The following is a 12612-nucleotide window of genomic DNA, read 5'->3' on the forward strand; positions in this document are numbered from 1 at the left end:
GTTGTACAGACCTTGGAACGATATCTGATTCACTCTGCCAGCAAAAACATTACAGATGGAACTGTCAAGTCTTCTTGTTTAGTGGCGCCTGCTCTTCTAACACGTGACTTTTTTAAATAACAACCGTCACTCACCAAATAAGCCCAATGTCTTTTCCAGCACCTGTGAAAAATGTTTTGAGGACAAAGAATGGATTTTGAGAACAGGCAGTCCACAGGCTTCCCTTCAAAAAGCCATTCCGGACCGTTTTGAATTTCATGCTTTTCACTATTATGTTTCTGGCTTTATGGTTGCTGTATAGGACTTGCATCCTATACTTAAAAGACATTAATTATGACACATTTCACTATCTCTTCCTTTTTGTACAGTAAGCAAACAGTGGGCACGTGCCAGATGAGGTGTCATCTTAGAGACAAGTCAGCTGCGTACATCGTGTAAAAGTGGCTGCAACAAGGTTAAGTCTCCTGTCCTAGAAATCCCATTTAGAGTTTATTTACTCATACCATTCGGGATTCAGAGAAGGCCTACAATATTCTCAATCCTGTCAATGAGAGTAGAGGAGAACCACCGTAAACTGTATTTGAAAGCCAGTCTTGGAAAGCAGAACATCATGAAATTTCACTGGGATCAAATCCTAAAACCAGATGCTGAAAAGGAGTTCAAAGTTGGAACTTGGAGTCTGGCTCCTGCTACTTTCTTCACTTCACTTGTCCTTAGTGCTACACCTAACCTTGGTTCCACTTAAAACTGAAGACCAAAAAAAATCATTAGCACAAGGTAGTACATGAAGCAGTCTTTTTGCTTAAACATATTTCTACAAAAATACATATAGTCCTATTTCATAAAAAAGAACACTTATTTCATAACAAAGAGCCCATAAAAAAATGCTGCAGCCATACAGGCAGAGAAAGAGTTAATGAGTACAATACAATGGTTTTCCGGGGCCTCACAACATTGCGTGGGAAGTTTGCAGAAAATCACTGCTACCAAATAAAATCATCTACCAATTAATTTTAGACTATAAACTTTCTATTATGAAAACAGCAGTAATAAACACTGTAAAAAAAAAAACCTAACCAACAAAAATAATAATAATTAAAAAAAAAAAAAAAAAAAAAAACAAACACCAGCAGAGCTGTAGTTAATCAGAATACCAGATACCAGGACGGGAAAAAGCAAACTTGGAAGACTGACATTGGCACAAACCTTGTTGAGAAAAAGAAGCAGCAGGAAGCAGGCAGCTTATGCGATATGGCTTAAGCAGTACACGTGTGAAAATTCAAAGATCTACAAGCAGAAAAATGAGTACGAGGTATGAAGAACACATGTCATACAAACAGAACAGTAGCATTTACAGAAAGGTCTATTCATAACAGGTACCTTGCTTTTTTATGATTTAATTGGTTGTTTCCTGTGGCAGATGTGTTTTTGCAAGTTTTAGCTGGTTGAACGACAAGAAAATATTTCACATTTTCACTGCAGGTGCAGCATCAAGACCTGAAATTATATTTTTGCTTGTAAATTTACTTTACAAGTACTTTAAGAGCACCACAAAAAAAATCTCACTGTAAAGTAAAAGCTTTTCTAAGGTCAAGCTACACTGATTGCCCATAATAAACATACGGATATCCAAATGCATATGTATGCCCAAAGAGGCTGTGGATGCCTCATCCCTGGAGACATTCAAGGCCAGGCTGAATGTGGCTCTGGGCAGCCTGGCCTAGTGGTTGATGACCCCGCACATAGCAGGGGGGTTGAAATTCAACGATCACTGTGGTCCTTTTCAACCCAGGCCACTCTATGATTCTGTGATATATTTGTTAAATGTGAATTATTTGCTTGGGTTGGTAGGACTTCAGTCTCTCTATGACCGTGTGCCAAAAAAATAAAATTAGCTTTAGCTGTAACTATCATTGGAACCAGCTAGAAGATTTTTATACTTCAACTTCTCTCCAATGGGGTAGCATTTTGCAAAACTCACCTGAAATTTAATCAACAAACTGAGCTTTAATGCACATATTCTAAGTCTAGCGTTGAAAGAAAACTGCAGCAACATGTCTCTTTAACAGAGATAACCATTTAATGGGAAGCAACTGTTAACAGTGGTCCATTAGACGCTTACATCTAATTAACTACACACACTAGTCAACACTTCACTCAAGTGCGCAGTATTAATCAGAGCTGCTGGCTAATAAGGGGCCTAGATGCATGCACATCCACATTTATATAAACATGTGATGCTAACCATGATACTGTCAGTCTCCTTTAAGAGAGGACTAAGTTTGTCAATTCAGTCCATGTTTCTTGCAGATGTTTATGAATGAAGGCTTTTTTTATTGCTTCTTTGTTTTAGGGGGTTTGTTTTTGAAGGGATGGTTGTTTGCTTACAAATTGTCTTATTGTTCATCCCACCAAAATAACATTGAAAAAGTCTGTTCTGTGACAAAATATGTTTGAAGACCTAAACAGAAAGTTAAAAAAAAAGACCCATCTCCATCTTTTCTGCAGCAATAAGGCAATAAAATACCATCACAAACTGCCTAATATTCAACTCAAATGAAGATTACAAACAGCTACTTGCCTTCATGCAATACTACATTGAGAAAGCTCATAGATCCCTGTGAGATTACATATAACATACCTAGTTGGCAGAATGCCGTCACTGGAAGTTCTGATAAGATTCCAGTTCAACTAGCTGAAATTCAGATGTTACACTGTACTGCTTTTATTTCGCGTAATGAAAGCGGCTGCGAAGTTTCAGCCACACACAAAGCATTTCTTGAAATTCCAAAACACTGCAGCCTTATTAGTTGTGATGTATCCATCAACTCTCAAATACTGATGAGCATGACAAGTTGATGGCATGGTCAGATGAGCGACAGTATATATAAGGCAGTGCTGTGGCAGTTGCTCTGCAGGGCATCCTAATGCCTCAAGATGCCATGGGAGATTGATGCTCTCAAGCAACTCAGTGTCCCCTTTGCTCTAAGGAAGCAAACATAACACAAAGTCATTTGTCTACTGAGAATTCCGCATTCCTCTGCCCACTCTACCTTATGGCAAGAACCATCCTGATTCTCTACCAGCTAGCAAAATAAATTGCTGAAAAATGTTCTTTAACATGTACTAAGTCAACAAGAGTACTGAGAGCCACAAAGCCACTGCCTTCCTCCACCCCTCCCCCAAGCCTTTCTCCCTCATGAGCCTCAGTATTCTCGGGACAGTGAGAGACAATTTTTATTTAAAAGCTTCACAGTTTTCACAAATGTTGCCTGTATCATCTCATTCTCATGACGGTTTAGATGTAGGATGGGGAAGCATCCCAGAAGACACAACTCTGCTCAGACACTCCAACACAAAGGTCACAAAGCTCTCCCTTTCTTGTACTTTCTTCTAAGGTTGCCACATTAACCACCTATTAACCTGCATGATACAAATACAACACCTCCATCACTGAGCAGGCACCCAACACAGCAGGAATGCAAACCACACATTTACAACATGACCACGCAATCATTCACGAAAGGCAGACAACAAAGTTTGGGGTAGCAACCTCACTTGCTCTTTTGGCTGGGACCCTTGCATTGGGAAATAGGAATGCACACGAGGCTGGCTGACTGCCAGACTGCCCATCCTGCTTGTACTTCTGAAGATCTGAGCAGGAATCAACTACAAATATAAGCTGGCTTTTGCAATTACCTTCCCCAAAGCAGAACACATTTCTAACATATTTCTGTGTCAAAGCATCCTCTCTGAAAGAAGTGAGGTTTTGAGGAAGGGCTTTAGAGTTTGGGTTTTTTTGTGTGGTTGTTTTTTTGAGAAGCTTTAATCCTTGGAAGGCAAAGCTACAGTCAGGAAGGAATGAAAGGTCTTCTGGACAGTATAGATGATATTTAGCATAGAAAACACTTAAACAGTACCAGCATGGGAATGATGTATGCAAGTTGTAATCACAGAGAAGTTCAGATCCCTGTGTATACAGTAGAGCCTAACGTCCCATGACAGATTTAAATTTTCACAGTCTTACAATGTGAAAGGCAGGAGCAAAGCTGCAGGTCTAAATATGGAGATGCAGCCTGTGGTAGGGAATTTTTTTTTTTAAATGTATGAACATTTGATTTTGTGCATACAGGAAAAATACCCGATCTGTGCTTTGCTTCCATTCTCCTTTTCTATTAGGGTTTAATTGTTGACAGACTGGCTAGCCAAGACAGGCAGATCACCAAATTGTTCAACTTACAAAACCAGTCAGTGGAATATGATTCACTCTTTTATTTACAAACAGTTTGAGATTCATAGGATCAGAGGTACCAAGGCTACCTTGTTCTGCATTAAAGCAAGAACAGAAAAAATGTCCTTTTTAACTTGTGTAAATGCACGAGGCCTTGGCAAAATGAAGATGCCTCAATTCTTCTCCCCTCTGCTTTCATTCTCAATGCCTCAGCCACTGCCTGATAAAAAACATATGAAAGAAGCAATGCAACAACAAAACATTCTCACATTCCAAGCATTACCATCACATATGCCGAGCACCAGACTCAATTATACTTTTAAAATGCATTACAGATGTAGCTCAAACCAAATGGGTGCAAGATGTACAGTCAGATATGAGTGTACAGACGAGTGTTAGCTGGCAAAAGGCAGGCAGTGTTGGTTACATTTTGCCAGCCCAATCTTCTCCCTTTTTCTCTCCCCTTCCTCCTTTCTCTTTAGGAGTTTTGGCAGCTGTCTCAATCTCTTCAAATTACTCTAATTGGATGTTTCTATGGAAACAGACTAGAAGACACAGTACCTCTCCATTAAAGAGCTATAAAAACAAGAGGTGCACCATGAGAAAACAAAAGGAAAAAAAAAAAAAAAAAAAAAAGCTCTTACCAACAATGAGAAACTGTACAGCCTTTAACAGTTTAACAGCACACATCAAACCAGGACCATACTGATGCTGCCAAGTGACCCTGCAATCAGCTGGGATTCCACAGCGATGGCTTTTGACTGAAGCGAAGTTTTTTGTGCTCTTTTCAAATTTACTGTGGGCCCCAAGTACCTACACTGGTGACCCTGATACGCTTTCAGTCAGACCACACTCTGTAACACAAGATATGACCTTCTTGTGACTCCTCTCCGCAACCATTTAGTTCGACAGTCAGTGCATTTAGCAACATCTCAGAAGGGAGATCTCTGGCACAGGACAGCACTCAAACTGGAGGAGCTGGGAATGTCAGTGCACCCAGAATGTGTGCTGCTCCTTCATCAGGTTACACAGCTTAGCTCTTTAATCAGTATTTGTTTTGCATAGCAGAAGAAAAGCCTCTCTCCTTCCTGACACCCACACATCAGAGAGCTGGATGTCCACACTCTGATGATGGCCGCTGAGAAACTGCAGCAAGACACAAAAATACCAGGTGCCAATGTCCCTAACTGGGGAGTACCAGATGAGATTGAAAACAGGTGTGCTTCACATGGTGCCTTGCCAAGGGAAAACATCTATCTTGTTCACTCTGTTGAGCAGTTACCACTGGAGGGAAGCTACATTTAGTTTAGGTATGTCTATTTATTAATACTGAAATGAAATTCAATTCATTAGAAGAAAAAGCCTACATCCCAATAACGCCAGGCCTTTGGGTCCTAGCATCCAGCCCACTATTTTAGCCCATGGCAAATGAATGAAGCAGTAACAGGATTCCCATCACTTCAGATCCTCAAGCTATTGCAAATCCATCAAAATACACTGCCTGCTAATAAAGGAATGCCACAGATGCCTTGGCTGAAAAAAAAAGTAGATTCAAGATTAATTTAATGGCAACATTCCCTTACCACATAGCCTCATGTGACAGGAAGGGCCACATGAGAAAAACAAACTAATAAATAAGTAAAGCAGTTCATAAGTACAAAGCAAAATTAAAAATTAAGGGAGTGAGAGGAGAGGAGAAGACTAATGCTTCATTACTTCAGATGTCTATTACACTGAATATATTGGTGAGAGGCCAGGAATGGCCAAGAGCTTTACCAGCCAAAGCCTGCCGTAAGACTGATTCGTGGCCACTACACCAGGCATCTCCCAGCACATCTTGGTATTTTCAGTTCTGGTGACAGAACCTGGCAATAACATTTTCCTTTATTTATTTATTTATTCTTTAAATGACTCTTCCAACATTCCTCTCTCTGCTTACAGAAAATACTGAAGACACTAACACTTGGTGAAAATTACTCCCCACACCCAAAATGTGATACTTGTCATTAGAATTTGTGTTTACTAACTTCTTATGCTCTAAATTGTTGACCAGCTTCTCTCGAAATATGTCTTGAAAAGTTGGTGGAGATTGAAAGAATCTGCCTTTAAACAGTGTCAGCAGCTGCTGCTGCCCAAGTTCTGCTCTCAGACTCCTTGAAGCAATGGAACTTTGCAACTTCCCTGGAATAAACAAAGTGCAATGCAACACTTTTTCCAGGTTCAGTGAAGACGAATTAAACTTAAATTACTACCTTGGATGTAATATATGCTAAGATAAATAGTCCCTATCCTGTAACTTTTTTAAAAGGAACATACTGATTTCCAGCAATCAACAAGATAAAGACAGAATTTATTAAACAACTCTTGACATTAACAAGGAGTACTTAGAACAAGTCGGAGATTTTTAGCCTTGAAATAGAAATCTGAAAGTTTTATGCTATTTCAGCAGCAGGAGTGAAACCATGGTTTTTGTTCAAGCCTATCAAGTTGGGCTTTGGTTGAAAATCTTGCTAGACAGCTATACTGAACACCTCACTACTTAACAGAATAAAGAAAAATATCAATTTCCTTTAAATAGGAAAAATGCTTGGCGCTTGTAGAAGAGTAGACTTCTTCCTTACATGAAATTCTGACAGAATATAAGTTTGTCTTTGAACGAGACAATGTAATTTCATGAAGCCTTGTGCAGCTTCACACAGATGAGAACAATAGTAGGAACTTGAACTGCTGAGTGCACACATGAACAGAAAGGCTCTCACACAGGCAGTAACCCAAAGTCATATCTAGATGCGAGCTGGGATAGGCCACTGATTTACTACTAAGTCAACTGGGTTCACTATGTAGAAAAATGAGCATTTGCATGTGCATTCCAGACAATTTGAGCTATTTCTAATGTAGAAAACAGCTTCCATATAACCCAACTCCTAGTTACACACAACAAGAGTAATTCTTGCTGCCACTGTGCAGGACAGCTGTGGTATGTCACTGCCATTTTCCACCTCAACCCTAGACAGAAAGCAGTAGTAATTTTGGTACACACACTTCTACAATTATTTTTAAAAGGACAGAAAAGGAAATTACCTACTTTAAAAATTAATGCTGTGTATTACTCAGCAGTGCACTGAGGCAAGGGAGAGGAAATTGAAGAATCATGTTCTTTCCAGCATCAATGCAATACATTACTTCTTGTGATATCCCAGTCCCCTCTACGTACATTCTGCTCTACCTGCCCAAACACTGAGCACAGGAGGACAGCTCACACCTCCAGCATTTTCAGAGGAGATCTGTAACTGCATACAAATTGACCCCATTTCCCTGCTTCCATGCACTTCATATTGTCCTGTGTCACTGCTCATCTCCCTGCTTCCACTAAAAAGTGAATAGGAAGCAACACTGGAATGGAGAAAGATCAGTTTGTCCAGGTACGAGCCAACAGTAAGCAGTTTTTGGATGATGCTAATTCAGGAGCAGGATTTGAGAACATCTGGCACATCTTTGCAACATTCCCATATAAGTCACTAACTCTGGTCTACCATTTAATACACAGTTAATAATCTTCGCCTTCTTGCGAGAGCTAAATGAGGCACTTTTAGCAAATGCTTCCCAAGTTAGCAGAGAAAATAAATCAATTTGTACAGAGTTCAAACACTAAAGCATACAGTTGAACATACACTATTTAATCATAAAGTTTACTGGAGGCTGTTTCAGACCCATCAGATCTAACAACAAGGGCTGCTTTTAAACTACCATAAAGTTTGACACTCTCTGCCTTTCTAAGCACCACAAGTCATTTGCTTCCAACTCTAGTGCCCTGTGCTGTATTAAATTTAAATAGAACTACCAAGTTTACTGCAAGAGTGCTATCTATTATGTTTGTTTCTAAAATGCATCACTGATGTACATTCTAAACCCTACACAATTGTCTGTCAGGGCAGTAGTGTTATCTAGCTTTGTACATGTTGGTAAAATTAGGACAATTAAAATACTCAGGCTTTCTAAAAATAAAATACAATTATTGCTGAGGCAACACACATGAACAGAACTGTGTATCATGCATCGCTAACTTAAAACTTATTTCACATACCTAGCATTGCATTCCCCTCGCTCAGCACAGCTTGATCAGAGCCATATTTGTTAAGTATGATTGCAGGCGTATCTCTGCTCAGGTACTGCCACCTACTACATGCATGTGCACACACACACACATACACCTTGTGCTCCCAAAATTAATGCCCAGAAGCACACACAATCACAGAATGGCCAGGGTAGGAAGGGACCTCAAGAATCATGAATCTCCAACCCCCCCACTGAAGGCAGGGCCACCAACCTCCCCATTTAATACTAGACCAGGCTGCCTAGGGCCCCATCCAACCTGGCCTTGAACACCTCCAGGGACGGAGCATCCACAACCTCTCTGGGCAGCCTGTTCCAGCACCTCACCACTCTCTGTAAAGAACTTCCCCCTGACACCCAACCTAAATCTTCTCTCCTTCAACATAAAAACATTTCCCTTCGTCCTGCTGTTATCTACCCTTTCAAAGAGTTGATTCCCCTCCCCTCTTAGGCTCCCTTTAGGTACTGAAAGTTTGCAGTGAGGTCACCCCACAGCCTTCTTTTCTTCAGGCTGAACAAACCCAGCTCCCTCAGCCTGTCTTCATAGGGGAGGTGTTCCAGTCCCCTGATCATCTTTGTGGCTCTCCTCTAGACCCTCTCCAACAGCTCCTTGTCTTTTTTGTACTGGGGGCTCCACACTTGGACACAGTACTCCAGATGGGGCCTCACAAGAGCAGAGGGGGACAATCACCTCCCTGCCCCTGCTGGCCACCCCTCTTTTGCTGGAGCCCAGGATACCATTTGCCTTCCAAGCCGCAAGAGCACATTGACTCATGTTAAGTTTTTCATCTATCAAGACCCCCAGGTCCTTCTCCACAGGGCTGCTCTCAAGGACTGCTCCTTCCAGTCTGTATGGATGACTGGGATTCCTCCAGTCCAAGTGCAAAACTTTGCACTTCGCCATGTTGAACCTCATCAGGTTCACCCAGGCCCACCTTTGTAGCCTCTCAAGGTCCCTCTGCATGGCATCCCTTCCCTCCACTTTGTCAGCTGCACCACTCAGCTTGATATCGTCAGCAAACTTGCTGAGGGTGCACTCGATTCCGTCATCTGTGTCATTGATAAAGATGTTAAGGAGCACCTGTCCTAAGAAAGACCTCTGGGGGATGCCGCTCGCTACCGGCCTCCACCTGAACATAGATTTATTAATCATCACCCTCTGTCTGTGGCCTTTCAACAAGTTTCTTATCCATCGAGTGGTCCGTCCATCAAATCCATATCCCTCCAATTTGGAGATAAAGATGTGATGGGGGACCATGTCAAAGGCCTTGCTCAAGTCCAGGTAAATGACATCGATTACCTTCCCCTTGTCCACCGATGCCGTCACTCCATCATAGAAGGACGCCACATTGGTCAAGCATGACCTTCCTCTGGTGAAGCCGTGCTGACTGTCTCGGATCACATGCCCATTCCTCATGTGATCAAGCATGTCACCCAGGATGATCTGTTCCATGATCTTCCCTGGCACAGAGGTGAGACTCACCGGCCTGTAGTTCCCAGGGTCCTCCTTGCTCCCTTTCTTGTAAATGGCACACACCTAAACAACTTTCAAGAATAATCTACCCACAGTCCTATCCAGCATTTTGATATTTCCTTTTGAATAAAAGCAAACTTTGTCCTTCCTAACTGCATCCTGGTTTGGCTTTCACAGTTTGATGCTCTCAGAGCAGCAAGTTAAAAATCCAAGGTATTGATGGAAGCAAAAAGCTGTCACGTAAAACCATCATTAGTTATTTGCATCAGCAGAAACTCTGTAAATGTCTTCATTTTCAACAGTTACTTTCCATTTCAGTCATCCTTATTCCTCCTTTTCCAGCCAGCCTGTAATAGTTTAAGCATCCCATACATTCATTTTTGTCTTTACTAAACTAAACAGGCAAGTCACTTGCTTATCACAGGGTGGGAATGGATAGAAAGTATGAAGAAGTGTACATAAGCACATTGAGAAAAAAAGTCATATAAGACTTTCAGTTTCAGATACAATTCCGTCACTGATGACAAAAGCTGCCCACAAGAGTGGGTAAATGGTTGGGTGGCTATTTAATCTTCTAGGCAAGACCTGTGGTGCAGGAGCTAACTAAGGCAGGTTGATATGACAAGTCATGTAAGATGCAGCATGGATCAATCTATAGGCTGTGTCTTCAATGAAGCAGTTGATGATGTTATGAAGTTTACTCAGCATACCAAGAGGCAACACATCACAGACTTCAGTGGGCTACCAATGATCACCAACTTCAACTGATTCACTTCAAGTCACAACAGAATTGCCTGGGTTTCACTAGGGTTTTTGCAAGAACGTTGCTCATACAGGCACAACTGACACTGAAGCTTAAGCTTGGGTAGGGCTAAACAGCAGCATCTCCAGACCAAATGCTATGAAAACAGTCACAACTCCATGTCTATACAAATTCAAATAACAAGCTTGAAGCTAGCATAAATTATTTATGGAGATAGCAGAGGGATTTTCTACTACAGAATTTAACAGAGAAAAAGAGTTGCTTACTCATTTAGAACAATTGTATTTTAAAATCTTGCGTTTATTTTCATGCAGAATACTGCTATCTCAATCCTGAAAGTAATTTTTAATAATTTGGCTTGGTATCCTTTGCAAAAAGTTGTTGTCTAACATTTAAAAAAGACTGCACACATGTATGTTGTTTCCAGGGGAAAGAAAAGCAGCCATGCAGGTTTGAATGGAACAGCTTCCTTCACTTCCCCAGAAGGCAGTGAAGAGTGAAGAACACACTGCACTATCAAGTCCAATTTCATCCTTGCCTAGTAAGCTACACGGAAATGTCACAATTCATCTGATGGAACAGCAAAACATAAACCAGCACCTGCCACAGCTTAAGTGATTTCTCTAAGCTCCGGATGGACAGGAAATGCCTTTTGTTCACTCCTTATAAACACTTCCTGCTACAATGTCACTAAAAATACTGTAATATTTTGCCAGCAGCTGGCTCTGACTGATGGTGGGATGCAGTTTAGCTACTCAATTTATATTCATCTTACGCTTCATCTACACTTACTGAGCACATCAATTCTACGGCTTAAGCCAGTTAAGTAATTTAAGATTAAAGCTCTCAAGGGTCAGTACTGAGATCAATACTGTTTAACATCTTCACTGAGGGCTTGGATGATGGGACTGAATGCTTTCAGCAAATCTGTGGACCAATTCAGTGTGAGCAGTCAATGTGCTGGGAACAGAACTGGTACTCAGAAGGATCGTACAGGGTGGGGAAAAAAAAAAAGGGATTCACACAAATCCTATAAACCGCACAGGCAAACAGCATGTCCTGGGCCAGGGATGGTGTATCACCAACAGCCAGGGCAGCAGTTTTGCCTGAGAGGACCTAGGCAGTCCTAGCCACAATGACTTTTAACACCTGTCAGGGCTGCAGCCTTGCAGCAAAGGTAATTACCCATAGTGTGAGCTATTTCAGTGAAGCTGGCATGGCCTGGAAAACTAATTTTCCTCTGTGGTAAACTCTTGTCAGAGCCTCCAAAGAGGCTGGTTGCATGTTTGGGCTCCTTAAACAACAACTGCAGTAGGAGGCCTGAAGGAACCCCTAAGTGAGCAAACAGAGTGCAAAGCCTACAAGGACAGACTGACGCAGGTAGCTTGGGCTTCTCTGGAGTAAAAAGGCCATGGGAGCAGCACTCTTCTCTCTTCAGCTCACTCCAGTGGTGCACAGTGACAGTATAAGAATGGCAGTAATGGGCAGAAACAAAACACAGAATTCCAAATAGAGAAGGAATTACTTTGCTGGGTTTTTTTGCTGTTGTTGTTTTGTTTTTTTATCCCACCTCGAGAGTGGTCAGACATCAGATCAGCTGTCAAATATCCATCTTTGAAACAAGTTGATGTAGTTGAACCTGCTCTTAGCAGAGAGTATCACTGCAGGATCACATGCAACATAGATTATCACTTGACTCTTGCTGAAATTATACCTCCTATCAAAAGAACAACAAAAACAGACAAAATACATTATTTTCCTTTTTTTTCATAAAACAATCAAACAGCTGCTGTCTTCAGAACTTTGAATGATCTGATCCTCTGAAACATCACTCTTGTCCTTGACTTTCATTTCAGAAGGCACTATGAGAGCTGCACAAATCACAGAGTAGCTTTTATAGACTGGATAAAACCACAACACTTCAGCAAAAAATTACCAAGTATATTTTAAAATTAGAAACGGGCACGTAATTTTATTCATAGAAATAACCTGTAAAGAAATGCAAGGGTTGCCACTTTGATGTGTGAAGTA

General features: G+C 41.2%; 1 protein-coding gene across 4 annotated transcripts in view; it reads right to left on the minus strand.

Annotated features, from left to right (window-relative positions):
- Positions 1–12612, minus strand: part of FBXL7 (F-box and leucine rich repeat protein 7) — a 167835-nt gene that overhangs the window by 72777 nt on the left and 82446 nt on the right. Inside the window, exon 1 of one of the 4 annotated variants that reach the window (XM_085220434.1) lies at positions 9645–10226. The exons of the other annotated variants lie outside the window; for them this stretch is intronic. The gene's annotated coding sequence lies outside the window, so the exon portion shown is untranslated. Of the gene's footprint in view, positions 1–9644; positions 10227–12612 lie in introns of those variants that run through there. 4 annotated transcript variants of the gene reach the window in all.

This window comes from Meleagris gallopavo, chromosome 3, assembly GCF_905368555.1.
Source record: "Meleagris gallopavo chromosome 3, MGAL_WU_HG_1.1, whole genome shotgun sequence".
NCBI classification, from domain to species: domain Eukaryota; kingdom Metazoa; phylum Chordata; class Aves; order Galliformes; family Phasianidae; genus Meleagris; species Meleagris gallopavo.